Source organism: Pleurodeles waltl, chromosome 5 (assembly GCF_031143425.1).
Source record: "Pleurodeles waltl isolate 20211129_DDA chromosome 5, aPleWal1.hap1.20221129, whole genome shotgun sequence".
Lineage (NCBI taxonomy): Eukaryota > Metazoa > Chordata > Amphibia > Caudata > Salamandridae > Pleurodeles > Pleurodeles waltl.
In genome coordinates, this window is record NC_090444.1 from 1,002,773,422 (window position 1) to 1,002,801,400 (window position 27,979).

Sequence of the window (27,979 nt, forward strand, 5' to 3'; positions counted from 1 at the left end):
CGTGAACGGAAGAGAAATGCTTTGCATTTCTTTCCCATCATGTGATGGGGTCCTGAGAGGCTTCAAAGGGAAGGACAGGAATTTCCTTCCGTTTGAAGTCTCTCAGAGCATTTCAGAAGCCGGATTGTAAAGCGATCTGGCTTCTGAAATGCCCACAAGACACCAGGGATTCATTATAAAAAGTGAAACCCGGTTATAAAGGGAGCGACCCCCTGGGCAAGGGTTGCTCCCCAGGGGGAAATATTTTTCAAGGCCTTTTCTGCGCCCCTGGGGGCAGATCAGCCTATTGTTGTTAGGCCGATCTGCCCCCAGGGGGGGCAGAAACCACTAGGTGCCAGGTATCAATTTATTATTGTTTTTTTTTGTTTGTTTTTTTAGAGTTGGGGAGCGACCCCTTAGGCAAGGGTCACTCCCCTAGGGGGCAAACTATATTTAGGCCATTTCTGTCCCCGTTGGGGGTCGACTGGCCTATTTTTATGAGGCCAGTCTAGGCGTCAGGGATAATTTTTGTATTTTTTTGGTTTTTTAGAAACCACTAGACACCAGGCAGTTTTTTTTTTTTAAATGGCGAATTTACGGAAGGGGAGTGACCCCTTAGGCAAGGGTCGGTTCCCAGAGGGGGCGGGGAGAATTTTTTTTAGGCCATTTCTGCCCCTCCAGTGGCAGATCGGCCTATTGTTGTTAGGCCGATCTGCCCCCGGGGGCAGAAATCTCTAGGCACCAAGGATATATATATTTTTTTTTTCTTTTTTTTTTTTTTTAAGAGGTTGGGAGTGACCCCTTAGGCAAGGGTCTCTCCCCTGGGGGCAAATTATATTTAGACGATTTCTGCCCCCATTGGTCAGGCCGATTTTTGTTAGGCCAATCTGCCCCCAAGGGGCAGTGATTCCAGGGTGGTGTGTTTCACATGCACCCTGCCCCCTTTTACGTACCCACAATGCCCTGCAAACATCCAACTTTGCTGGAAATCATACATTTTTTCCACGTTTTTGAGATGGAACCTTCCGGAATCTGCAGGAATCCACAAAATTCCTACCACCCAGCATTGTCTCATCTATACCGACAAGAATTCTGCTGCACTTGTCAGCCTAAAAATGTTTTTTTGAAAACTGCCCTTTTGTACCCCTTTTGGCTCCCCCTCAATATCGACATGATTTTGGCTCTTCCCTTTCACAAGCACTTAGCCCACCTACAAAAATGAGGTACCATTTTTACCGGGAGACTGAGGGGAATGTTGGGTGGTATGAAATTTGTCCCCGTGCGGTGATCCCACACAGAATTGTGGGACAAAGGAGATTTTTTTTTTTAGCTAAATTTGAGGTTTGCTGAGGGTTCTGGGTGAGAAAACATTGGGGGATCCACACAAGTCACACCTCCCTGGACTCCCTCGGGTGTCTAGTTTTCAGAAATGTCTGGGTTTGGTAGGTTTCCCTAGATGGCTGCTGAGCCCAGGACCAAAAATGCAGGTGACCCCCCACAAAAACAGGTATTTGATCATTTTGATGTGTCCAGAAAGTGTTTTGGGGCATTTCATTTCGCGGTCAGTAGGCCTACCCACAAAAGTGAGGTACTATTTTTATCGGGAGACTTGGGGGAACGCTGGGTGGAAGGAATTTTGTGGCTCCTCTCTGATTCCAGAACTTTATGTCACCAAAATGAGAGGAAAAAGTTATTTTTTTGGCCAAATTGTGAGGTTTGCAAAGGATTCTGGGTAACAGAACCTGGTCAGAGCCCCACAAGTCACCCCATTTTGGATTCCCCTAGTTGTCTAGTTTTCAAAACAGCACAAGTTTGCTAGGGTTCCCCAGGTGCAGGCTGAACTAGAGGCCAAAATTCACAGCTAGGTACTTTGCAAAAAAACAGCTCTGGTTTCTTTATGAAAAGGTGATGTGTCCACGTTGTGTTTTGGGGCATTTCCTGTCGCGGGCACTAGGCCTACCCACACAAGTAAGGTACCATTTTTATCAAGAGACTTGGGGGGGGGGGGGGGGGGGGACACAGAATAGCAAAGAAAGTGTTATCACGCCTTGTCTCTCTCTTCATTTTTTCCTTCCCAATGTAAGACTGTGTGTAAAAAAGACGTCTATTTGAGAAATGCCCTGTAATTCACATGCTAGTATGGGCACCCCTGAATTCAGAGATGTGCAAATAACCACTGCTTCTCAATACCTTATCTTGTGGCCATTTTGGAAATACAAAGGTTTTCTTGATACTTATTTTTCACTTTTAATATTTCAGCAAATGAATTGCTGTATACCCGGTATAGAATGAAAACCCATTGCAAGGTGCAGCTCATTTATTGGCCCTGGGTACCTAGGGTTCTTGATTAACCTACAAGCCCTATATATCCCCACAACCAGAAGAGTCCAGCAGACGTAACGATATATTGCTTTAAAAAGACATCGCAGGAAAAAGTTGTAAAAAGGAGTAAAACGTGGAGAAAAATTTATGTTTTTTTACCTCAATTTCAATATTTTTTTATTTCAGCTGTTATTTTCTGTAGGAAACACTTGTAGGATCTACACAAATGACCACTTGCTGAATTCAGAATTTTGTCTACCTTTCAGAAATGTTTAGGTTTCTGGGATTTGGCATTGGTTTCTCACCCATTGCGGATACTAACTGGAAGAAAGCACACAAAAATAGTAAAAATGGGGTATGTCCCAGTAAAATGTCAAAATTGTGTTGAAAAATTGGATTTTCTAATTCAAATCTTCCTGTTCCTGAAAGATGGGAAGATGGTGATTTTACCACCGCAAACCCTTTGTTGATGCCATTTTCAGGGGAAAAAATAAAAAAAACACACAAGCCTTCCTCTGCAGCCCTTTTTTCCCCATTTTTTTTTTTTTTAAACGAAATTTTCGCTGTATTTTGGCTAATTTCTTGGTCTCCTTCAAGGGAATCCACAAAGTCTGGGCACCGCTAGAATCTCTAGGATGTTGGAAAAAAAGGACGCAAATTTGGCGTGGGTAGCTTATGTGGAGAAAAAGTTATGAGTGCCTAAGCGCGAACTGCCCCAAATAGCCCAAAAAAAGCTCGGCACAGGAGGGGAAAATCCCTGGCAGCAAAGGGGTTCAAAATTGCACGAGTTAGACCTAAATCTACTGGGTCTGGACAGCAGTGCCCCTCGTGAGTTGGAAAAAAAAAAAAAAAAAAAAAAAAAAAAAAAAAAAAAAAAAAATCAGCAGCAATCAACAAAAGTGGGGTAACCATGCAAAAAGGGGCACTTTGTAACAGTAAGTATATTACACATATAACTGTAATAAAATAAAATAAGGTCTTGGCTAATGCCAGGCCTAAAAGGTCCCCATTTTGTAACTCCCCCCACCCCCCCCCACCAAAAACAAAAAGAAAAAAACTTGCTTTTAAATAAAGTCAAGTCAGAGAATGCTCTTTTTAATTATTAATTCATAGAAAGCTATCATTTTTCAGTGACGTTTTCTGGCAAAACCACCCTACATTAATGCACAAGTATGGGCCTGTTAGAAACCACGCCAATGCTGATGGTCTCTCCAGGTACTTCCGCCTTAGCGATGAGAGCTCCCAGGAGGTCGGGTAGCTCTCCCCACTTTCAGCTGGGGGGGACACATGTTAGACCTGTCAGCCTTAGGGTAGTCACCCCTAACTTTTTGCCTGCCTCCCTCCATTTTTTTGGACACTGTTTTTGCTGGTTTATAGACTCTGCGCACTTTACCACTGCTAACCAGTGCTAAAGTGCATATGCTCTCTCCCTTAAAACATGGTAACCTGGAATCATACCTGATTGGACTATTAATTTACTTATAAGTCCCTAGTAAGGTGCACTTTATGTGCATAGGGCTGGTAAATTAAATGCTACTAGTGGGCCTGCAGCACTGGTTGTGCCACCCACTTAAGTAGCCCCTTTTTCCTTGTCTCAGGCCTGCCATTGCAAGGCCTGTGTGTGCAGTTTCACTGCCACCTCGACTTGGCATTTAAAAGTACTTGCCAAGCCTAGAACTCCCCTTTCTCTACATATAAGTCACCCTTAAGGTGTGCCCTAGGTAACCCCTAGGGCAGGGTGCTGTGTAGGTAAAAGGCAGGACATGTACCTGTGTAGTTATATGTCCTGGTAGTGTAAAACTCCTAAATTCGTTTTCACACTACTGAGAGGCCTGCTCCCTTCATAGGCTAACATTAGGGCTGCCCTCATACACTGTTGAAGTGGCAGCTGCTGATCTGAAAGGAGCAGGGAGGTCATATTTAGTATGGCCAGAATGGTAATACAAAGTCCTACTGACTAGTGAAGTTGGATTTAATATTACTATTCTAGAAATGCCACTTTTAGAAAGTGAGCATTTCTTTGCACTTAAATCCTTCTGTGCCTTACAATCCACGTCTGGCTGGGCTTGGTTGACAGCTCCTTGTGCATTCACTCAGACACACCCCAAACACAGGGTACTCAGCCTCACTTGCATACATCTGCATTTTGAATGGGTCTTCCTGGGCTGGGAGGGTGGAGGGTCTGCTCTCACACAAAGGACTGCCACACCCCCTACTGGGACCCTGGCAGACAGGAGTAAACTGAAAGGGGACCTGGTGCACTTCTTCGCCACTCTTTGAAGTCTCCCCCACTTCAAAGGCACATTTGGGTATAAAACAGGGCCTCTGCCCTACCTCATCAGACACTTGCTGGAGAAGAAACCTGAACCAGAAACTACATCCTGCCAAGAAGAACTGCCTGGTTGCTCAAAGGACTCACCTGTCTGCTTTCTACAGAGGACTGCTGCCTTGCTGTTGCCCTGCTGCCTTGCTGAACTCTTGTCTGGCTGTGAAAGTGCTCTCCAAGGGCTTGGATAGAGCTTGCCTCCTGTTCCTTGAAGTCTCAGGACCAAAAAGACTTCTTCCTTTCACTTGGACACTCCGTGCGCCGAAAATTTCGACGCACAGCTTGTTTCGCGGCGAGAAAAACGCCGCACACCGACGCTGATCAACGCGACGCCCTCGGGACGATCGAGACTTCGACGCACAACCTCGCAAGGACAACGCCGCCCGACTTTCCAGGAGAAATCGACGCGACGCCTACCGTGAGTGCGAAACTTTGACGCACGGACTCGCAAGGACAACGCCGCCCGACTTCCGAGGAGAAATCGACGCGACGCCTGCCGTGAGACCAAAATTTCGACGCACGCCCTCGCAAGGACAACGCCGCCCGACTTCCAAGGAGAAATCGACGCGACGCCTACCGTGAGATCGAAACTTCGACGCGCAGCCCCGCAGAACGACGCGCAGCCGGAAAACAAGTCGGAGAATCCACGCACAGACCCGGGACATCTGGTAATCCCCGCGATCCACGGAAAGAGACTGTCTGCGCGCCGGAAAACGACGCCCGACTTCCCCGCGTGGAAAAGAACGACGCAAGTCTTTGTGTGCTGAGGAGAAATCGACGCACACAACCTTTTTCCACGCATCTCTTCTCCTGTGGCCCTCCGAGGAGATTTTCCACTCCTAACCAGGTACTTGTGCTTGAAAGAGACTTTTGTTACATTCTAAAGACTTAAGACACTTGATATCACTTTCCTGTGATATTTCTACAATTTTCCATTGCAACTTTATTCTGTTTGACCTACAATTATCCTGATAAATATTATATATTTTTCTAAACACTGTGTGGTGTATTTTTGTGGTGCTATATGGTGGTATTGTATGATTTATTGCACAAATACTTTACACATTGCCTTCTAAGTTAAGCCTGACTGCTCGTGCCAAGCTACCAGAGGGTGGGCACAGGATAATCTTGGATAGTGTGTGACTTACCCTGACTAGAGTGAGGACTTTTGCTTGGACAGAGGGTAACCTGACTGCCAACCAAAAACCCCATTTCTAACATTGGTGGCAGCGGTGGGATAGGACTTGTATTTGTGCAGTGACATACAGTAGCTAAGTATTTCACTACCTACCCACAGTTGAAGGTCAACTTGGTTTTTATCTCTTTTTGAAAATCCGTTTTTTTTCCTGACAATTTTCAAAAACTAAATCCTCACTCAACATGTCTCTGACTGGGTCTCAGACAGGGGACTTTGACCTAGTCCACTTGGATACATACACGGTCAAACAACTAAGAGGATTCTGCAGGGCATTAAGGGTACCCACCCAAGGGGCCTCCAGAAAGGAGGACTTTCAAGTGGCGCTGAGGGCCTGGGCAGAAGCCCATTTAGAGGATGATGAGGAAGGGGAGCCAGAAAATGGCCCCTCAGAAGGATTTTCACTATCTATGGATGGTGTTACCACTGCAATTGTGCACCCTTCCAGACCAGGGAGCAGTGTCTCCATGCAAAGCCTGACCGCAGAGGAAAGGGAGTTCCAATTGCAAATGGCAAAACTGAAAATTGAGGCGCAACAGGAGGAGAGGAGGGCAGAAAGAGAAGCCAAACAAGCTGAGGCTGAAAGAGCAGCCAAACAGATTGAAGCTGAGCCGAAAAAAGAAAATAAACTGTAAAGTCCCATGTTGAAATGCAGATACATACTGTAGGTTCTTAATCATTTTGCTGATTGATTCGTTACAGGAACTAGCAGGAAGAGATCTAGCTTTTTATAAACTGTGTTCTACTTAATGCAATAACTTCCCTTTTTGAAAGGGAAGCCTCTGCGGAACCAAACAATTAACACCTAATATAGTTCTCGGTTGATGACAAATGTGATAACGAAAGAGGAAGTTGGTATTCATAGCCAGGTGTGGTATGCAATTTCCAGCAGGTGCATAAAGTTGAAGCAACCTACAAAAACACAGCGCACAAAGCTACTCAAAAATAAGTTGGAACAATGTTGCTGGACTGAAATAGCCAAAGAAATAATAAAGAATGATGCAAACTTGGTCTATACGTTGATTGCCCAAAGGTGCTCAAGTTAGAAGGTCCAGTGTGTTAGAGATGTCACAGTGGGCATGCTTGTAGAGTACCATTTTCACAATAACTGAGATGTGTGTCCTGCCACAGGCAACCAAAGTTCAATAGCAACATATGTAAAACTAATTTAAGTTAAATGAAACATCAAATGTGTTGTGAGAGATAGGCCCTTGTAGGACTTTCCATAATTTAATGTTTTACCCAACCATCAAACATGGGATTGAACTGAAAGCAAGATATATAGTCAAGACAACAACTATTGGATAACACCTTTCAGAACGTGGGTAATGATGGACCTTATCTTAGTATTGGTATCTTCCAGGCTTAAGCACCCACCAGCCAACCATGCTAATCATCTGCTTCATGGGTCTTTTTATGCTCTCACTGAACTCAGAATGCAGTAAATCGGCAGTACTTAATTCCGACTTTCTAAGCTTTGGGAGTGGCCGAAATAGTCTCAGTGTTCGATCTAAAGTATATAACAGCTATATATTGGTGGTTCGCAACCTTTTGACTTCCGTGGGCTCCCACTTTTTCATTACTGTAACCGAGGAACTCCCACTGAATCATTATTGGAATCCATGGACCCCCCCCAATCGAGTCATTACTGAAAGATGGGGACCATATATGTCAATATACAACCACGGACCCCTTGAGGAGGCTTCGCAGACACCCAGGGTTCGCCGGACCACAGGTTGGGAACTAACGCTTTAGATCACTGCTGTCTAGCAAACCACATTTCGAAAACATCCATCTCAGGATTTTGTTTAGGGCTAAGCAGCAGTTCCCTTGTGGAACGGCTTTCTTATTCGTTGTTTAACTTGTGTATTAGTAACTAAGAACATCAAACAATCAAACATTCATGGAAAGTCATCATCATTAAAAAATAAGGCACATCTATTTTATTCAATATGGTGAGTGATCTTATGAATGACAGTGTTCCTATAATTTTCAGATTGTTTATGTCAGCTATCACCTGCATCTCTTAAACAATCTATTACCAGGGTAGATTAAACTTGGGTCTCTCTCGTGGGCACTTCTGCTAAATTTGCCTCAAACAGGAAAATACAGGTGCCTCTCTCAGAATCCATTTTAGAGCAACTCCCTTTTCACCGAAAGGAAAGCCAACTGTTAAAATCCCATAGTACATACCACTACTGTGAATGCCAAGCCATGGTTTCTGAACCTGTTCACTTTTTCCCCAAATAGCATTCCACTACACCACAAATGGCAGGCATCTCCATATAACGTGAACAAGTAAACCCTTAGCACTGGGCCCCCAAGGCAGTCTTTTGTGCATGCCAAAGTAATCAAATGTAGTTTATGTTCCTGAAATGCTCTACGTGAATCAGGTTGCCCTTGGCATTGTGGGACACACTTAAAATTAAAGCATCCTTCTCATTGTGAGGGTGTCATTTTTAAACCAAGACTGCACTTCTTCTGTGCTCGTGCACAAGTTGCAGGGGTATTCTCCTGTCCTGTGCAGTGTTGTGACTCTTTCCATCTTCTCTGAAACTCCAATAGCGGCTTTCAACAACACATTCATAACAGAAAGCCACATGGAGTGTAACTATAGGGATAATTTTATGTTAAAACTACAGGTTTACCAAGATACACATAGACTAAATGATGTTTTTTTTACATATGAGAAGGCTGCTAACTCTGCAAGACCACACACAGTAAAGCAATACCATACAATAATCCCTCGAGTATGGTGCAAAGGCAAAGCAGATCTTGAAATGACAGAGAAAATATTACTGGGATCCATTTTATATAGTAGTTTCCCATACACTTAATACAGATGTCATCAATGTTGGCAATTGGTTTTTATCAATGTACAGGAAGAGGAGTAGGTTGCTCAGCTCTGTATTGTACACAGGATTGTGTTCCAACTGGATCTGTAGGTTGTCATGAAGACTTTCAGACAATTCAAACAAGTTTGACTGCGAAGCCCTGTAGTTTGAAATGTATTGTGAAATGAGTGTCTACCATATTCCTATGTAGATGTGTTGCTTTTATTTTGACTTATTACACTATCTAAGCATGTTTCCCATGTCTATACATTAAAAAATGCTTTAGGTTACAGTAGGGCATTTTGTGACTATATACAAGAACAGAAATACAACTCCAATAAGTAGAAGCCACCCAATAATGCAAAGCGGTAATGTGTTCAATCTTGGTGGATTTTAATTTGGTCTACGAAGATCTGTCCAAGAAATTGTCCACAAAATGCTTCCTCTGTAAGTGTAATTGTGATTCTAGGTACATAAACTAAAACTATTCTATCTTGGCTCCAAACACCTGTGGAGGTGAACTCTCACATCAGCTGAAGTTTCTTGGCCTTTGGTTAGTTTACCCTAAATCCACTGTGGAAAATAAATCTCTATTTATGTGTAGTACTACTGGATTAGAATCACGGTTTTGTTACAATTAATAAGACAAGCTTTGTGTACACTATCACGGACTAGTAATGTCATCCATCACACTGCTCCATTGCCCATTCCACCGACTTCACATTGTTTCTAAATAGTTCAATCCCTAATGCAAATAAGAAGAAGGTTAGGAGGCAGCCCTAAAAGAAGAAAGATGGGGGAGGGGGCAATTAATAGTCACATATGTGTGAGTGGTCTGAGGCTTCTGATGGCCATACAAAGTTGTGATTCAGTTTCTTAACCGCTGGTCCAGGCTCAGGGTATGATTTAGAGTTTGGTAGATGGGGTTACTCCATCACAAATGTGATGGATATTCTGTCAGCAATATTATGATTCCATAATATCCTACAGAAATTGTAATATGGCTGAGGGGATATCCGTCATGTTTGCGACTGAGTAACCTGTCCCCCAAACTCTAAATCAGGCCCTCTGTCTGTAAAACCTTGAGTAACCACTCCCAAGTAAGGGAGTCAAAGGATCTCTCAGGGATCCAAGGAATTAATGATTTATTTGCTTATTGGTTGGGTTTAATACTCCATATTAGCCATAATTACATGCAGTAGCCTTAGAGCAGATATAGTGTCCCTGCCATGCACAAACTCTCACTAGTCACGATTTATCAGCTCAAAGACTACATATAGCAGTCTACTAGACAGTATCCTAGCCATGATCTTTACACTGCAACCCAACAGCAAAAAGGGGCTTACATAAGGTTTAATCTTGAAGGTCCTTTCAAATTTTGGTCATACAGTAATAATCACTGTTATATGAATTTGGGGTAGAGGCCCTACTTCTAAGATCACACTGCAAAAGGTAAGGAATACGTAAATCACCAAATGTCCAACAAAAAGTGGATAGCAGGCCATCATCCTTCGTGTTTTTTCTCTCACCTTCCCCCTTAATGATATAGTGATCCAGATCTCTTTAATTCAACTCACAGAAAGGATATCACCCAACATTTTCTATTTACAATATTTCTGCAACTCATTCATAACAGTCATATTCTCAAGTGAATTGATAGTGTAAAAATTACCAGACATAATGTATCACCCACACTGTTGTATTTTGTGTATGTGGGGCCCTCTCGGTCTGTTACACATCTGCACACTGAAGCCCTTCTAGATTTATCCACTTCTGAGCTCAGTCCAAACCTATACTATCTGCAGCTGTCTTTGCTGAGCTCATCTGGAGTGCCTACATGTTGCTCCGAAGGGTAATTAGTTTCACCTGATCAGTAAAAAAGCTTCTCTTCTCCTGTCACTTGGAGTTCTTTTATTTCACTAACTGCAGCAGCAAATGAATCCAACAATTTTGGTTGCAGCTGCATCAATCAACGAACATGTACAGAGATAAAGCATTTTAAGGTCTCCCACATTGAAAGAAATAGCTAGTGGATGCCAAATTAGAGTCCAGAAATAAAATGAGGTGCTTTCAAATAGTGCGTCTCTTTGTGGGACTAAGTAATGCAGCAGACATATGGTCCCTTCACCCCATTTCCACTGAGTAGGTCCAAAAAAATCCTGGGATCATATTTAATATGTTTTACTACCCCTCTACCAAATACCCCAAATGTGATGGGAGGAATGCTTGCAAAAAGTCTAACTACTGACTCGCTCAGGTAGCATTCCAACCCATCATACCTTTAACCTTAAAAATCTCTCAGTTTTGGCACCACCATAGCCAAATCAGTCCAACCCAGCGCCTATAGAAACAATACGGCCAGAACTTGTAGGCCAGGCCCTCCTTGACTCGAAACACAAACAACCCCAGACCGGTTTTGCCCTGATTGGGGTATAGTTTTGTTCCAGTAGCACAGAGAGCACAGTACTAAGTCTGGACATACACTTACCACTTGGAGCATTGCAAACAAACAAACAAAAGGTGATGTGAGGAATGCCTACAATAAGTCTAACCACTTGCAATTGCTCAGGGTAGCATTCCAACCCATCATTTTTTTTATTGGTAGCATTCCAACAATGGGTTGGAATGCTACCCCAGAGATTGCTGGTAGTTAGACAAATTACAATCATTCCTTCAATCACCTTTTGTTTGTTTGCTATTCCACCACTCCAAACCTTTAATGACAAGTAAATCTGAATAAAGGCCTTATAGATCAAGAACTAAAATGAACAGCCTCTTTGCTACGATTGGATTGTCACCAGTAGTCCACCAATTCATATTATGCACATATTTTCTACAATATAAGTATGTCCTTTAAGGGGCACAAGTCTTAGGTATCACCTTACATAACGAAAGATCTAGAATAGAACACTCAAAATATCCAAACAATAGCTAGCTTGATTTATTCACCTTCAAACTCTCTGTAGCAAGAGTTGAATAAAAAGGAGTGTCAACTACGGTCATAACAGTTCAAGATGTGCAAAGCAGAACAATACAGAAACGCCAGGTCACGCCAATTTGTGAAGTAGTCACCTGCTGTTGGGATCCATATGTCCCAGGTTTCGCTTCTCCAGCAGGGCTATAACTAGTACGTTAATCTACAGCAACTAGTCTCCCATGCCACGCAGTTTGCTCATGTTTATTGTAGCCAACACTTAATTCACTCAGACACCTCTAAGCAATAGAGTGGCTCCCTGGAGTCAACGTACCATCAAGGGGCTGCAATGATACATATATATCCTTAGGAATAGTTGATCCACAACCCCAGTCTTAAGAAGCTGTCTGAAGTTGACATGTTGGAGCACAGTCTTTTGTGGACAATTTGTAGAGTTTCATCATCGTAGGAACCTATCAGTTGGCATCGTTAGATGGAATAGAACATGTGAAAAGTGCACAGCTTTGGACAATAACATTATCAAGAAAAAATTTCCAGCTTGTGCTAGGGAGTTTCAGCACCCAGGCCTTGCTGTTTCATATACCATAATCCTCTTCAGGATGCAATATGGAACTGACAAACAAGTAGTGTTAAACATCAATTAACCCAATATGTAGCATAGCTCCCCTCTCACTATTAGGGTGTGCCCAGTCTGCTGCACACCCCAAATAATTTCTCACCTGCCTTATTAAAAGGTCCCAAGAAGGTCACAGTCAAAATCAAAGTGTAGTGGGTGTCCGTCATAGCCTGCTCTCTTCAATATAAGGTTCCACAAGTGTTCCAAGTGAAGAGGGATTACAAACTAAAGAACACACAGCAATAGCACAAAACTAGGTAGAACCCCCATTAGTTTGTATTCCTTCTTCTGTAGATCACAGATGACTCACTGTTCAAGAATTTCAAAATTAAAGTGCCACAGGATTTCGGACCACGTCTTGAGGCCATTCGAATTGTGATTTTCGATTTCAAGATTTCCAGCCTTTTTTAAAAGGGATGCTCAAATTCAAAAAAGTCTTTATGGCTATTTCTAGATTACAGCTAAGCTGAGCCTTTGAAATTCTTGCCAGTATAGGGAAGACCATGCAATTTTAACTCTTTTTGTTATGCTACAAATACATTAAAGAAACATATCTGACCATCAGCTAGCTGTCGCTTGAAGAATTTGACTTGTCTCGATTCTGAAAAGTAAAGAAATAAAAACACACAGAAAAGCAGTAATGTTATACCGACTGACAAATTCTTAATCTGCCTCTACCAAAAAGATCCAGAAATAAAAAATAAAAAAATCAATTTAGAGGTATTGTTGAGTAAATAGAATACACTTTGCTCAGGAAGGAAAGTAGTCTAAACCAGTCTGAAAGTTCTAAAAGATTAAAATATTAAATGTATTGGGCAAGCTAAGTTTCTTGAGTGCAACTTTCTTATCCCCTGTGTGCTCCCAAATAAAGTCTGATTCAAGGATATCAATCTTTCTGAAACCAAATGGAGACTTTCCTAACTGGGTACTTTGTGGGAGAACGTTTAGCTTTTTTTTTTTTAAGCTTTTGTATGGCCAATTTACATCAATGAAAAAAGAATAAACATATTTACAAATAATTAAAAACTAAGGATAAAATAACACAAGTTACATAAATCTCCAATGTAGAAATAAGTTTCCCAAAGCAAATTGTTGACATTTCCAAATGCAAATTGTTGGAAATAGGACTAGGATTGGGGAGAATTAAACCAAAGTATTTTAATAGATAGAAGAGTTTTGTAGGGAAGATGGCAGAGAGTTTAAATAGAAGAGATCTAAGATTAAAATTTGAGAAACAGTAATAAATATAATATGTTATCTTGACGTGTGTTTTCCTTAAAGACAAGCAAGGCTTAGTGAGGCAAAGGATGATACGTTCAGGAAATGCTGAATGTTAAGCGAGATATAAAGGGGATACTATTATTTTATTTCAAGAGGTCTGTGGTAGGCGGTGGTGAAATGTTAATTATGCCGGAGTAATAAGTGTATTTTGGTAGTCTCCTAATTTCCCGTAACAACATTTATTCAAAAATACTAAACTTAAGCCATTATGCCACATCTTGTGATATATTTTAATGGAAGATGTACCATTTAGGTAAGTTTTGAACGCAAATGGAATTTTAGGTGGTGTTTTTTTTACCAAGCGGATAGTTCAGGTAATTTTTGCCCACAAAAAGTATAAATTCAAACATGAACGTCAATGTATGAACGCCAATGTTTTCAATGCAAGCTGCAGTCCCTTTATTGCGGGGGTCAACAAATATTTCAGGTAGATTTTCACCTAGCCAGAACATTCAGGTCATTTTTCAGCACAAAATTACAAACTCAAAATGTAAGAGGCAGTGAGTGTTTTGAATGTGAGCAACTGGAAATCAACCTGAAATTACATTTTCAAATTGAATACTCACCTGAACAGATCGGTCGGGTCATTTTTTTGAGTGCTTGATGCATTTTGCATAATTACGCCTAATTTCCCATTATTTTGCAGTGATTTTGCGAGTGTCACACGTCCCTATTCTCGGGAAAGGTAAAATTCTACGAGTCAGGCATCGCACAGGTTCAGGCAAAATTCAGTTCGGAATCCAGGAAGGATTTAAGTATCCTAGACAGGGTAGACAACACAGCTCTTTCTGTAACTGGAGAAAAATTAGGCCACTACTAATAGGCTAGTTTAAGACTCAGCTGAAGAATAATTTAATATTAACTATAGCACATCTCCATCACCAGCACAAAACCTCCGCACCATTTGTGAAAGGCAGGTAATCAGAATGCAGATTCCAGGGAACAGTGAAAGCCAATACATCAGGGTGCACTTCCACACTAAATGTGTTGTTGTGTGAAGGGTCTGATGAATAGCAATTTCATTGTGTTAGGATATTGGTGTGCATGTGTTATTACAACCAGCACTCCAATGCTCTGTTTATTTCCGCTGAGCAATCAAGCTTCTAGGAAGTGTCCTGTTCTATAAATTATTTTTTTGCTTTCTTGGCCCACCAATTGGATTATTGTGGGATTAGATTGTCTCTTTTGCTAAAGGTTATATTTTTCCTCTCCAAGTTAATTATCGGAATAACATTTTGGTAGATTCCAGTTTCTCCACCTGGAAATGTATGTCAGAGACCACTTTTTGGTTTGGTCTTCAGATTTCTCAGGTATTTCACTCTCCATTACGTCTTTCATTTCCTCTAAACATGAGGTATATTTTAGATCCAAATATTTTAAGGCTTTACATCGTCAAATGAAACTAAACAGACTTAGTCTAAAAAAGTATTATGAGCAAAGCATTTTGAATGGCAATATTTAAGTTTACAATTTATTTAGAGAGTAGCCAGATACATTTTAAGAAGCGGTTGACGGTCGCTGGGATTTAACTGGAAACTAATACTCAATTAAACACCTTGCTTTCAATTTTAATTCTGATCTTAAAGAGTAAGTGCTTGTCGTTCTTTCTGTGTCTCACACACTGACATCTACTGATTCTGAAACTACTGAAATGTGGAACTATTGTGGTTTGCACATTCAAGCAATTACAGCAGCGCCAGACACTGTAATGTCTCTTTTTGAAACAATTAATTGACATTATACTAAGCTTACAGTGCAATATATTTCATTATCGGTCTTGCCATCTACCAATCACAAATTTAGAAATATGATTGCTAGCAACAACTTGTGTAAGCAAAGTTCATTTTCTTAGAATATCCTGCCTAAGAGAGACCAAAGAAGAGCAAATCTAATTAACCACAAAAAAAAGATGCATTGGCTTATCAGTCAGATACATCCTTTAGTCACAAATAACAAAAGGTGCAGGGTGTTATACTAAGGATAAGAAAACGTGGTAACTAATTTTATAAAACAACCATGTGGCTCTCCCACTAAAAGTTATTAATGAAAAAAAACACTAACAAGAGACACAATCAGCACGTCAGATTTTTACACCAGCATCAAGGGCTGTCTTGCACCACGAACTACAACCGTGAAAAAAAACCAAGTCCGATAGGGTTCCAGATTTAACAAACTTTTACTTTGTTGCAGCAATTCAATGACAAGAACTGGCAAAAGGGGAAACAGTTAAATATCACTTTATAAAATTGCTACATAATTGACAATCTATTGCACAGCAGTTCAGACTAAACCGGAACTGTTTTGAGGCTTAAAGGAGCAATGATACCCTCCAAGGGTCTCATTGTCAGCGGCTTTCTAAAAAGATGTGTGGATTTTTCGCTAGGCAAGGGTGACTTGTTGCTGGTTAAAATGTGCCAGCTGGCTAACCTGCAGATATTGGCCATATAATAAGTATTTGCATCAAAGGTGACATGTTCTATGTGGCGAACACCCACCCACAATACATGAGGATATTCATATACATTTTAAATGTCTTTACAAACAATTGTTGCCCTTTTAAACCAATGCCCCATTCAAGTAGTTGTAGGAGAGGAAATGAGAGTGGAAAAGGGCATAATACCCGCCTCATGGTGTTCTCTTCATTCCAGTCCTTTCCAACTTTAGAGGTATGCCCCTCACAGCAGCTGTAGCATGACGGTCCTATTTTTATTATTATTGTTGTTTTTTAATGTAAGCTCCCCTCCCAAACTCCTCCTGTTCTTGTTACGAAGGAGCCATGCACAAGTTCCAGTGGTACAGATAAGTTTTGTACTTGCACGTCGTCGTTGTTTGTTGCTTTTTGTTTGGGGGCTCCTGTACCTCCTTGTAATGCTGCTGCCTTCCGCCTTGATGTTTTGGGTAGTGGGTGGAGGCACATTGTGCGCCGGCTGTGGTTCACGCTCCCTCCCCGGGCAGGAACCGATTCCATGCATCTGCAGCCAGGACGTTCGGGAGCCATATGTGCAGCTTTCAGAGCCCCTGCCATGTATATAACTAACGCAGATGTGCTGGGGTTGGCTGCACAATACCTAGATGACCTAATCTCATGTGATGAGATTTGGTTGCCAGGTTACACTATTTAACAGGAAGCAGGATGCTAATCTAGCATGTTCCTGCTTCCTGGTGCTGATAGCAAGGGCTTTGATCATGGACAAGTTCCCTCAAGCTCCTGCTCAACGTGACGCTAAGGAGCTCCTCCAAATTTCTAGGGGGAATTTATAAGCCCTCATTAAAGATGCTGTTGACACTGCCATTAAAGAGAGGGACATCACTCCTAAGTGCCCACATTTGGAGGAGGATGCAGATGAACCTGATGGGGCCAAAGGCAAATACATTAAGGGTGACCAGCTCAAGGAGGTTTTGGCCCATATTAGAGACCTTTTGGGGTTTGCTCCTTTGGACATGGTAGAAGAGGACTTTTGGGCCCAAGATAATTTGGATCAAAGAATGTCTTGCCTCTTCATGATGAGATTCAGTCTTTGCTGAAGAGGAATGGAAAGCCACTGATAAGCCTGTCATCCCCACTTTCCTTATAAAACACTGCTTGTTGGAGGGTTTAATGAGCTGTACCCTTTGACACCAAAGGTGAATACTATTCTGGCCACTATGTCTTCTTAATTGGTCTTGGCCTCAAAGGATGCTGTCCTAACTGATCTGGTGGTTATAAGGGTTGAGCTCACTTTAGAAAGGGAGTATGCTGCATCCAATTGTGGTATTCAAGGGAATTCATACGCTGCCTATGCTACACTCCACTCTGTTTTGGTTTCAGAAGCAGACGGCTCATTTTGCCCCATTCTCAACCTTGTTCCAAATCCGTACAGGTCCTTTCACCCCATTCTGGATCTCAACACCTTTGTTCTTTTGGAACACTTCCGGATGGTGTCTCTACAGGCCATCATTCCCCTGCTTATGAAAGGGGATTTCTTGGAGACTTTGGATCTACAGACTGCATATTTTCACATTCCCGTTCATGTGGAGAGTCGACAATTCCTGAGGATTGCAGTTGAGGCTCTTCATTACTAGTTTCAACTCCTACAATTTGGCTTGGCAACGCCTCCCCTTGGCTCCACCAAGATATTGGCACCACTTGTTGAGTTCTTGCATTTGCAGGGTATTGTTTTGTATCCTTACTTTAGTGACTGGTAGTCTGCTCCTTTTTCCAAGGCAAGTCAAGATGTGGATCTTGTCCTCTCCACCCTGAAGGACTTCGATCTTCTGGTGAATGTGTCCAAGTTGCATCTCACGCCTTCTCAGAAGAAGACATTCATTGGTGCTTGTCTGGACACTCGAGTGGGTGCAGCGTTTCTACTGGAAGCCAGACTGCTCTCCCTCCATTCGGGTATACAGACTTTGTTGTCATATTCACACAGTCCTGTAAGGTGCTGGTTGCGGGTGCAAGGTCTCTTGGCATCATCAACAGCAGTGGTCCAGTGAGCAGGTTTTCATTTAAAACCAATAGTGAACCACATCTGTCATCATTGATATCCCACCTTTATGAACTACGATGTGTTGATTCCCATGTTCGATCATCAGATTGTGCAGAGCCTATCATGGTGACTCAGTTGGGCCAACCCATTAAAAGGGATTCCTCTCCAGCTGCCAAATCCTGTTCTAATGATGACCCATGGCAGAATGTAGGGTTGGGGGTGGTGTTGGATCTCAGAATAATAAGTGCCCGTTGGTCTCCATGGGAGAGCCAGCAGTCCTTGAAATAGAGGGAACTGCTGGCTGTCTGGAGAGCCATGACGGATTTTCAGGACAGTTTACATGGCAAAAATGTGGTGGTCAGGGCAGAAAATCAATTGGCAGGGGCATACTTGAACAGGCAGTGGGATACTAAGTGCGGGTCCCTCAATCAAATTGTGTCCCTGATATTTCTCTAGGCAGGGGAATATGTTCCGGGTCTGACTGCAGTGTACATTCAGGGGGAATTAAATTTTGGGCAGACAGCCTCAGCATGTAACATACCATTGGTCTCTTCTACTCTTCCGTCTTGTCTGCCCGGAGAACTGTGGCTGGACCTATTTGCCTCTCCAGTAAATGGTCATTCCCTGGCTATTTATACAGAGTTTGTCTACTCTAGGGTGGATGGTGAATGCCCTATCAGTCCTGTGCCCTCATGGGTTGCTGTATGCCTTTGCTCCGATTCCCCTCTTGCCAAAGGCCCTCCCGAAGGTCAGAGGGGAGAAGGTTCAGGTGATCCTCATTGCCCCTTATTGGCCCAGGCGACATTTGTTTCCTCTCCTTCTGGCTCTGTCCCAGGGTAGGGTCCCCCATCTCCCTTGCATGCCCTCTCCTATTCAGTTTCCATGTCTGTCTGTCTGTCCAGATGATTAAATCGGATGGCTTGGCACTGGAGGATATAGGGTTCTAGTCTCTGGGTTGTTCCTCTCGGGTGGCTTTGGAGATTCAAATGTCCCATAGACAGTCTACTTTTAAATCCAACAAGAAACACTGGGCTTCTTTATCCAAGTGGTGTTTGACCCAGTCTGAGGTTCCTAAGGTCAGTGATTCTTGTCAAATACTTGCCCTGTTGCTTGATGAGTTCCTCAAGGGCCTGACTCCTAGTGCCCTTTCTTCTCAGTGGGATGTGATTAAGGCATTACGGTCCTTTTCTGGTGCTGTCTCTATTATTTTCCCCTTTGACTTTCTGGTTGCTTCAGAGTTCAGACTGCAGCATCCCCAAAGGGATGTTCGTTCTTGGGACCTAGAAATTGTTCTTAAGGGATTGCAGGGTGCTCTTTTTGAACCTTTGGAGGTGGCAGAGGTGGTGTGGTTGTCAGCTAAGGTGGTCTTTTGGGGGGTCATTACCTCTGCTAGAGAGCTTGGGGCTCTCATGGCAGTTTTTCCATATCTGTTTTTTTTTTTCTGACCTGGTGGTGCTTCGCCTGGATCCTAACTTCATTCCTCAGGTAGCTTCTTCCTTTCCCCTGGCTTAGGAGGTCAATTTGATGTTTTTTTATGGATTCTTCTTCCTCTGCACTTCCATGTCAGGAAAGCCCTTCTGGTTTATCTGTAGCACACAGGACCATTTAGAGTGGCCAACTCTTTGTTCATTGCTTACAGGTCTGTGGCAAAGGGTAAAAAGGTCTCCACCGAGACTCAGTCGCTGGGTCTGTCAGGCCATTGCCCGTACCTATGAGGTTGTAGGAGAGAATCTTCCTTCTGGTGTCCAGGGCAGGTCCACTAGGGCAGTTTCTATCTCATGGGAGGAGGAGGGGGTGTCCCTGTTGGAGATCTGCCATGCAGTCACTTGGTTTTACCCCGTACTTCTTTCCCTCATTACTGTCTTTCTGTTTCTGCTGACTTGGAGAGCGGTTTTGGGGACACGAATTTCGGCTACTGCTGCAAAGTAATGCTTGTTTTGGTTTAACTATTCTACATTTGCATCATAAGTGCTCTGTGGTGTTTTCTGAACTTGCTATATCCACAGTTGGTAAGGAATGGGACGAGGAGGACACCACGAGGAGGTAATGACTTTGATATTTACTGGTAATGTTCATTACCCCGATCAGGGGTCCTCCTCGTCCTCTTCCCTCCCTCTCTGGTTGCACCACATGCCTTTTGCTTGGTAACATAACAGGAAGGGGAGGGGGAAAGCTTAAAACAAAAAACAATCAAAATAATGAAAATAGGACTAGCATGCTATGACTTTTGCAAGGGGCATACCCCTCAGTTGACAAGGACTGGGAAGAGGAGGACCCTTAATTGGGGTAATGAAGATTACCAGTAAGTAACAAGGTCATTACTCCTAATGATCTACGGTAAGGGTTTTATTCTTGTAGAAAGAATTTTCCATGTGAAATTTAAAAACAAAAGAGTGTGACCAGATATATTATGCCGAACATCTATAAATTTGGGTTGGCCACTCTACAGACGATGCACAGTCACAGTGCCAGCAAGCGCATGCCAAGGAAACTACATAAGTAAAGGTTTCCCTACAGTATAGCTTGTAGCAAAAAACACAAGCAAAACTATGCAATTCTAATACTTAAGGCAATTAATGCATAGGCCTAACCCTTTTTAGGCCTCGCTTAGAGACAGCTCTAGGCATCTCACCAACCTCTTTTAATGAACAATATGTAAACAGGCTTGATTAAAAGTCAAGCGGAGTGGTTCCCACAGATGAGATAGCGCTCCAACTCATCATGAAAAGTCCAGTTATCCTGCACCCAGTTTACCTCGGTGCACATACTATCTCTGAATGACATACAAACAGGATTTTATATAAGTGGGTGTCTTACTCCTGCACTTGATCTGAATTGTAACTGACTACCCAGGCCTCCTACACAAAGTATTTTCTTTCAGGACTTTTGTCTTAGTTGTTGTTAATGGACCTACTTAGAGAAACAAGAGTTTGCAATGCAATAGGTCTTGCATTTGTGAAAGTTAGAGCTATTGGCATTGTAAATGACAATGTCTTTTACCTATGTGTTTTAGTTTTGAGTGTAGTGGATGTATACCAAGTGCCACAGCAACCCTCCCAGGCCTGTCGCTGCAGGAGGGAGGACACAAATAGGCCACTATTTTGGGAGTGTTTTTGCCTCATTCCTACAGACTTTCTGTGGAAGCACTCTCTGCCAGTGAAAGTGCCTGTTGGGGGATTCAAGGTGGGGGCCTCTTCAAACAGAAAGCAGTGCTATTAAAGCTCTGTGTTAGACAGCGCTTCCGAAAGTGGCATCTGCAAGGACGTAGTAGCTGTGAGGGGACTATCAAAGCTATTACACCAGTAAATTCTGGGAGGAGTAAGTGATGAGTTCGCTCCACTTTTGTGCCCTATGATACGCTGCTCCTCTCGCTGCTGCACCCTTGTTTTAGCTTCTTTGCGCTACAGGGTTAGAAAAACGGCTCCCTCTACTAAATTAACTCTTGTGAAGAGGCACAATTTACATCCAAAGGCTAGATGTTTTTTGCTATCAAGCTTGAGGCCGTAAAGTGCCTGGGTCTGGAGTCAAAACTCCTTTTCCACCATTTTGGAGACAACACCTTTCGTCATCTTCTTGCCTAGAACTAACCTATGTGCCTGGTTGGTGACCCTCCGTCACGTGCTAGCGCCTAGTGCTAAGCTCTACTCAAGTCATTTGGTTAATGCACCCACTGCAGAGGTCTTGACACAACGAGAACGTCACAGATTACAATCCTGACAGCTTTTTCACCTCTTCATCTCTGCAAGGTCGATGCAAATGAATTATAGTGATTTTGTCAAGAATGGCACCTGCTTTGAAGAGCTATGAAATGGCAGAACCTGTTCTACCAAGCGCTATATAAAACAAGCATTTGCAATGAAATGGGTCTCACATTTACTCAAGTTAAAACTATTAGCGTTGTAAACTCTTAACCACACTTTTCTTGCCACACAAACTGAAAAGTAAAACAGTTTCACAAAGGGAGCCAGCGGTCGCCATGAGCACAAAAAAAAAAAAAAAAATACACAAAAGGAAACAGAAGTTCACTCGCAGTGAAACGTATCGGCAAAAGTGCAATTATCCATGTAATAGGGTCGATGTCATAGAAAGCGCTCTACTACTGCCCAGCGAGATCACGCTGCGTAGGAAATAAAGAGGAAAAAATAGTGCAGAAACCATACAGAAAACATGCAGCCTCTTATGTTTTCAGTAGTTAGCCAGTGCACTTGAGGCGGGCTAAACACCAGAAAAGGCACGACTTATGCGTGCCTTTCACTAACTCAAGCTAATTTTAAAAGGCGAGCCCATGAACCAACCAAACTGAAGGATCGGACATGGGAGTGGTTAAAAGCCCACAGAGAGATTACACCAGGGACAGAGCGCTTTGCGCTCGACCCTAAAAAGCAAGTTATTCCCAGACTGCCCCAAGCCGCACCAGACAAAGAACCCTAGGGGAAAAGATGTGGCATAAGGGCCAGCGCTGCCAACTTTGGAGCCTGGGAACATGATTTGAGCCTCTGTGCCGGCTCAACACCATGTGATTCCAGGCAAATCACTTAATCTCCCCTTGCCACCAAAAAGTAATGTGTTCTGTAATGCAACTGGAACTCATGTAAAGTGCTGTAATACCTTTGAACCGGGTTTACGCTATTGAAAACTGCAAAAAAAAAAAATTTAAAGTGCTTCAATAATTTAGTGTTGAGTTTGTGCTACATAAAGATGCAAAACAAATCCTAAATAAAAAAGACCCTGCAGACATTGCAAAGAAAACAGTAAAATGCCCAAAAACAAAGAAGAGGAATAAACAGCATACGGTCATGCAGCGAATCAGTAAGGCAAAAGAAAAAACATAATGCCCACACTAACGTATCTGGCCAATAGTCCATGTAACACAGTCAGTCTCCAAGGCAGTAACAAGCAGCCTCAAAGCGGAACAAACGTAAAGCTTTTACCAACATCAAGGGATTTTTGAAAGGCAGATCCAGAAACCAATGGACCCGAGATGGGCGTGGATAAAGCACACAGAACTTCAGGTTTAATTCACAGGTAAGACAGGAGTAAGACAACTACCCATAGAAAAAGTTTGACATTTGTGCAGTGAGCGCATTACCGTCTGGCACAAGGCCAGACAATTCACCCACCCACACAGGAAACATCTTTGCAAGGCCCAGGAGAAATATAGTGCTATGATATTCTGCCACTAAAAGTATAGCAGCTCTACTGAGAAGTACAAATACTCTCCACTAAAGTACAGTTGTCCTGCGGGAAGTGTTGGTATTTTGTAGATAAACATTAAGCAGGCATGCTGAGAAATGCTGGCACTGCCCCCATTACGCTTAGATTTGGAATGTTTAACAGTGCCAGTACTAAATGAACGCCCTACTAAATAAATTCGAGCAGACTTGCTTAGAAGTGCTCCTGGTGAGAAGTCGTAGTTTGTCCTTTTTTCAACTTTATTTTTTGCATCACTGTATCATTTGTGTTACCGCGCATTGCACGTAGGTAAACAACCCTTAAACCCTCTTCATTCATCACCAGCACATAGGGTATCCGATTTGTGCCCGCCCATCCCGCCCAAGCCTCCACTCCAATGGTTGGGCAAGTCTGCTCATTCATCTTTTGTCTTAGTCCTCTGATGCTACGGTATCTATCAGTAGTAAAGCAAATCTGCTGCCAAGTGCTAGGGCCATCCACTAAAACATAACTTCCCTCCAGATGAGTGCGGTTCTGTTAAATGTACAACAGGTCTGCTGGGTGTACAGGAACTATCCAATGTAATAAAGAGACGCCTTACTGGGGTCCTTAAACAGAAGGCTGGCTGACACGAGCTAGTGCTATCCCACTAAACGTGGATCAAGCTTCATGGAAGGTGCTGGTGCATTCCCACCGAACGCAGAGCAAGCCTCGTGAGAAGTGCTGGTGTTATCAGTCTCTAGAAGAACGAATACACACTCCGCGCCTGCCACCGCCTTTAAACCCCAGCACCGACTGTTACAGTGCTCTAGCACCCAGGTCAACCGTAAACATGCTTGTAGATTTTATGTGAAGCACTCTCGGGCACCGGTGAGGCGATGCTTATGTCGCAGAAAGCGTATGGTTAGTACGTCAGTGTATGTGACTGAATATAAAAGTTCCCTGCTAATGACTCACCAGGTGCGGAAGAGGCAGGTCGGCCAGCTACGTACTTCAGTGATTCTGCACAACAAACAGTTGGTATAAACAAGCCGAATGCCCCGTTTTATGAAGAATGAAACCGAAACATAAGAAGAACACCAAATAGCTAAATGATGGCAGCGGGGAATCCGCGGTGCATGTCATACTCACTTCTGAAACAGCAGAAGTGCCAGTGCGTAATGAGCTACATGAAACACCCTGTAAGATGTCTGGGCGCAGAACAGAAAGCAAGCAAGAAACGGGAAAAATAAAGTGGTGGGAGACAAGCATAGGATACGAAGGTGCTCCCAACCTGCGGCCCCTGGAGCTGCTGCTCGTCGCAGGGCGCTAGGGGCAGGGGCTGACTCCAGGCAGTCTAAGCTCGGCGGAGCTCCAGTGGTCAATCTCGGCGTGGCACCCACGATCTCCCTCTCTTAAAGCGCTCGTCTGGCCCTCTTACCGGCACTTCGGGCGGCACCGTCACGTCCCACGCTCAGCTGACCGGAAATTTCTTGAGTTCAGGCAAGTAGTCAGTCCTGCTGGCTGCGGGAGGGCGGGGAGCAGATCACCGGCTGTCTCTTGCCTCAGCTGACAGGGGCGGGAGGTAGCTTGCAGAGGCTGCACCCTGGATCTTCGGCTCCGCCCGCCAAGCTTCCTTCCTCCCACTGTCACATGCCTCCACTCTGCTCCCTTCCCTTTTACACGCTCATGTCCAGCTTCCATTAACAAACGCCGGAGAAACTGATGGAAACGCGATGCATTTCGACTGTCGGCGTTCTTTGTGAGACGCTGGCAGATATTTGGCTTCTTTTGTTACTAAATTATGATACGTGAAACATGGAGGCGTGTTACTTATTTATTTATTTAAGAAAAGTGTCTCTGATTTCTTAGTTGAAGGCTAGTTTTGACCTCACTAATCATTTGTAATCAGTCATTGGCAAAGCCAATTTATTGCCTACACAATAGCTATTGGCATTGTTGTTCAGCATGGCTAAAAGTGGTGTAAAGGAGAGTGGAATGGAGTGTCATAGAGTGAAGTACTATGGAGTGGCGTAGAGTGGTGTGTCATTGAGTGGCATACAGCAGAGTGTTATGTAGTGTCGTAGAGTAGAAAGGTGTAGAATGGAACAGTGTCTTAGAGTAGAAGGGTGTAGAATGGAGTAGAGGGTCATAGAGTTGAGTGGCGTAGAGGTAAGAACAGTGGCATAGAGTGTTGTGTTGTATAGTGGTGTGGAGTGGCATAAAGTGTGTTGCATAGTGTTGTAGAGTAGAGTGGCATAGAGTGGAGTAGATTGTCAGAGTGGAGTGGCATAGAGTAGAGTGTTGTGGAGTGGCATAGAGTGGTGTGGAGTGGATTAGTGAAGTTGAGTAGTATGTCATAGAATAGAGTGGGGTAAAGCGGTATAGAGGGAGTTGCGTAGAGGATCGTAGAGGATCGTAGAGTGTAGTAGCGTCATAGTACCCTTTAAGAATAAACCAACCCAGCCTCTACGGTCCTTCTAACAAATATCACAAGGTGAATTTATGGATTTGGTCAAAGCAAGCAGGCCTTCCGGTTGCCTTTCTGACCCTTGTCCACCACAAATCTTCAAAAACATTCTTTTATCTACTTCTGCTGCCACACCTGTAAGAAGAATCATCAACAACTCTAACTACAGGAACTTTTCCTGTAGCCCTGAAAAAGGCATACATACGACAGTTATTAAAGAAAACAAACCTAGACCCGCAGGACCCCAACAACTACAGACCAATCACAAATGGACCTATCCTGGGCAAACTGATAGAAAGAGCAGCATTCGCCCAGATGTCACAATTCATTGAAGACAATTCTATACTTTCAGACTTCCAAACTGGAGTCCACCCAGGAAGAGTCACTGAATCAGCACTCATAGCAGTCTGGGATGATCTTAAAAACAGAGTCGACCGTAATGGAGTTGCTGCACTACTTCTCTTGGACCTCTCGGCTGCCTTTGATACGGTTGACCATGACACCCTAATTCAAAGACTCCACAAAGCCGGCATACAAGTGACTGCTCTCGACTGGATTATTTCCTATCTTCAAAAAAGATCTAATATCATCTACTCGCCCCACTTCTCGTCCAAACCCTACCTCACAAAAGCAGGGGTCCCCCAAAGAAAAATCCTCTCACCTTTACTTTTCAACATCTACATGATATCATTACCAGAACTGATCAATGATTTTCATCTCACATGCTACAACTATGCAGATGGCACACAAATACTACTTAAAGTAGAATGCCCCAAAAACATTGAAAACTCAGAAATCTTCAGTTGCCTCAGAGCCATTGATCAGTGGATGACCTGGAGCCATCTCAAACTAAATACCTCCAAAACAGAAATACTCATATGTGGTGACTGGAAAAGTTATGACCCTCTGTGCGTCTGGCCTGACGATCTCGACCACCTCCTCAGTTATCCAAGGAAGTTAAAAACCATGGAATCACCATGGATTCCAAGTTAACTATGAATGCCCAAGTGGACAAATTAGCACAAACATGCTTCATCACCTTGAAGACTCTATAACGCATCTTCCCCCACCTCAGATTTCCACACAAGGTGCAAGCTACTATCTCGCTTGTACTATCCAAACTGGATTATGCCAATGGCCCCTACCATGGATCATCTCTATCTATTATGAAAAAACTACAACGTATTCAGAACTCTGCAGCCAGGCTACTATTAAATGTAAAGCTGCAAGCCCACATCTCCCCTGCTTTGAGAGCACTACATTGGTTGCCCGTTGCCAGAAGATGCACTTTCAAGCTGCTTTGTATCACCCACAAAGCTATACATGGAACAGGACCGCTTTTTATCACAAACAAAATAACCAAAAACATCCAACAAAGAAACCTCTGCTCAAGATTGGCACCCCGCCTTAGAACACCACCATACAAGAAAAAGACTATAGGTGGTACATCCTTCTCCGTTCAAGCAGCCAAACTATGGAGTTCATTACCCCCAACTGTAAGAGCCACAGATAACTTCCTTGTCTTCAGAAAACTACTCAAGAGTTGGCTCTTTTCTTCATAACCACCATAATCAAACGACTATGGACTGCATATGCCTATCTTGATAAATATTTTTTCTGATTATGTGTATATTTCTAGTTATGTATAGTTCTTTAGAAAATATGTATCGCTACTATGTCATAACAATAAAATACACACACATTCTTTAAACCTGTTTTCTAATTATGTATTGTATGTATATATATGTGTGTATTCATGTGTGTAAGTATGTGTGTGTGTGTGTGTGTGTATATATATATATATATATATATATGTTGGACCTGGCTTTTTGACAGGGACATCCCCAAACTTTTTGCCTCCTTCCTCCTATTTTTTCTGACCTGTTGTTGTTGGCTTTTGACCTCTGAGCACTTTACCACTGCTAACCAGTGCTAAAGTGCATATGCTCTCTGTGTAAATTGTACTATTGATTGGTTTATCCATGATTGACTATTTAATTTACCTGTAAGTCCCTATTAGAGTGCACTACATGTGCCTAGGGCATGTAGATTAAATGCTACTAGTGGGCCTGCAGCACTGGTTGTGCCACCCACCTCAGTAGCCCCTTAACCTTGTCTCAGGCCTGCCATTGCAAGGCCTGTGTGTGCAGTTTCACTGCCACTTCGACTTGGCATTTAAAAGTACTTGCCAAGCCTAGAACTCCCCTTTTTCTACATATAAGTCATCCCTAATGTGTGCCCTAGGTAACCCCTAGAGCAGGGTGCTGTGTAGGTAAAAGGCAGGACATGTACCTGTGTAGTTATATGTCCTGGTAGTGTAAAACTCCTAAATTCGTTTTTACACTACTGTGAGGCCTGCTCCCTTCATAGGCTAACATTGGGGCTGCCCTCATACACTGTTGAA

The 27,979-nt window shown here is 43.1% G+C and overlaps 1 protein-coding gene across 2 annotated transcripts in view; it reads right to left on the reverse strand.

Annotated features, from left to right (window-relative positions):
- Positions 1-24,692, reverse strand: part of STX7 (syntaxin 7) — a 202,228-nt gene extending 177,536 nt beyond the window's left edge. Inside the window, exon 1 of one of the 2 annotated variants that reach the window (XM_069235168.1) lies at positions 24,547-24,692. The gene's annotated coding sequence lies outside the window, so the exon portion shown is untranslated. Of the gene's footprint in view, positions 1-24,399 lie in introns of both variants that reach the window. The other variant, XM_069235169.1, reaches the window with a different exon arrangement.
- Between the last annotated feature and the right edge of the window lie 3,287 nt (positions 24,693-27,979).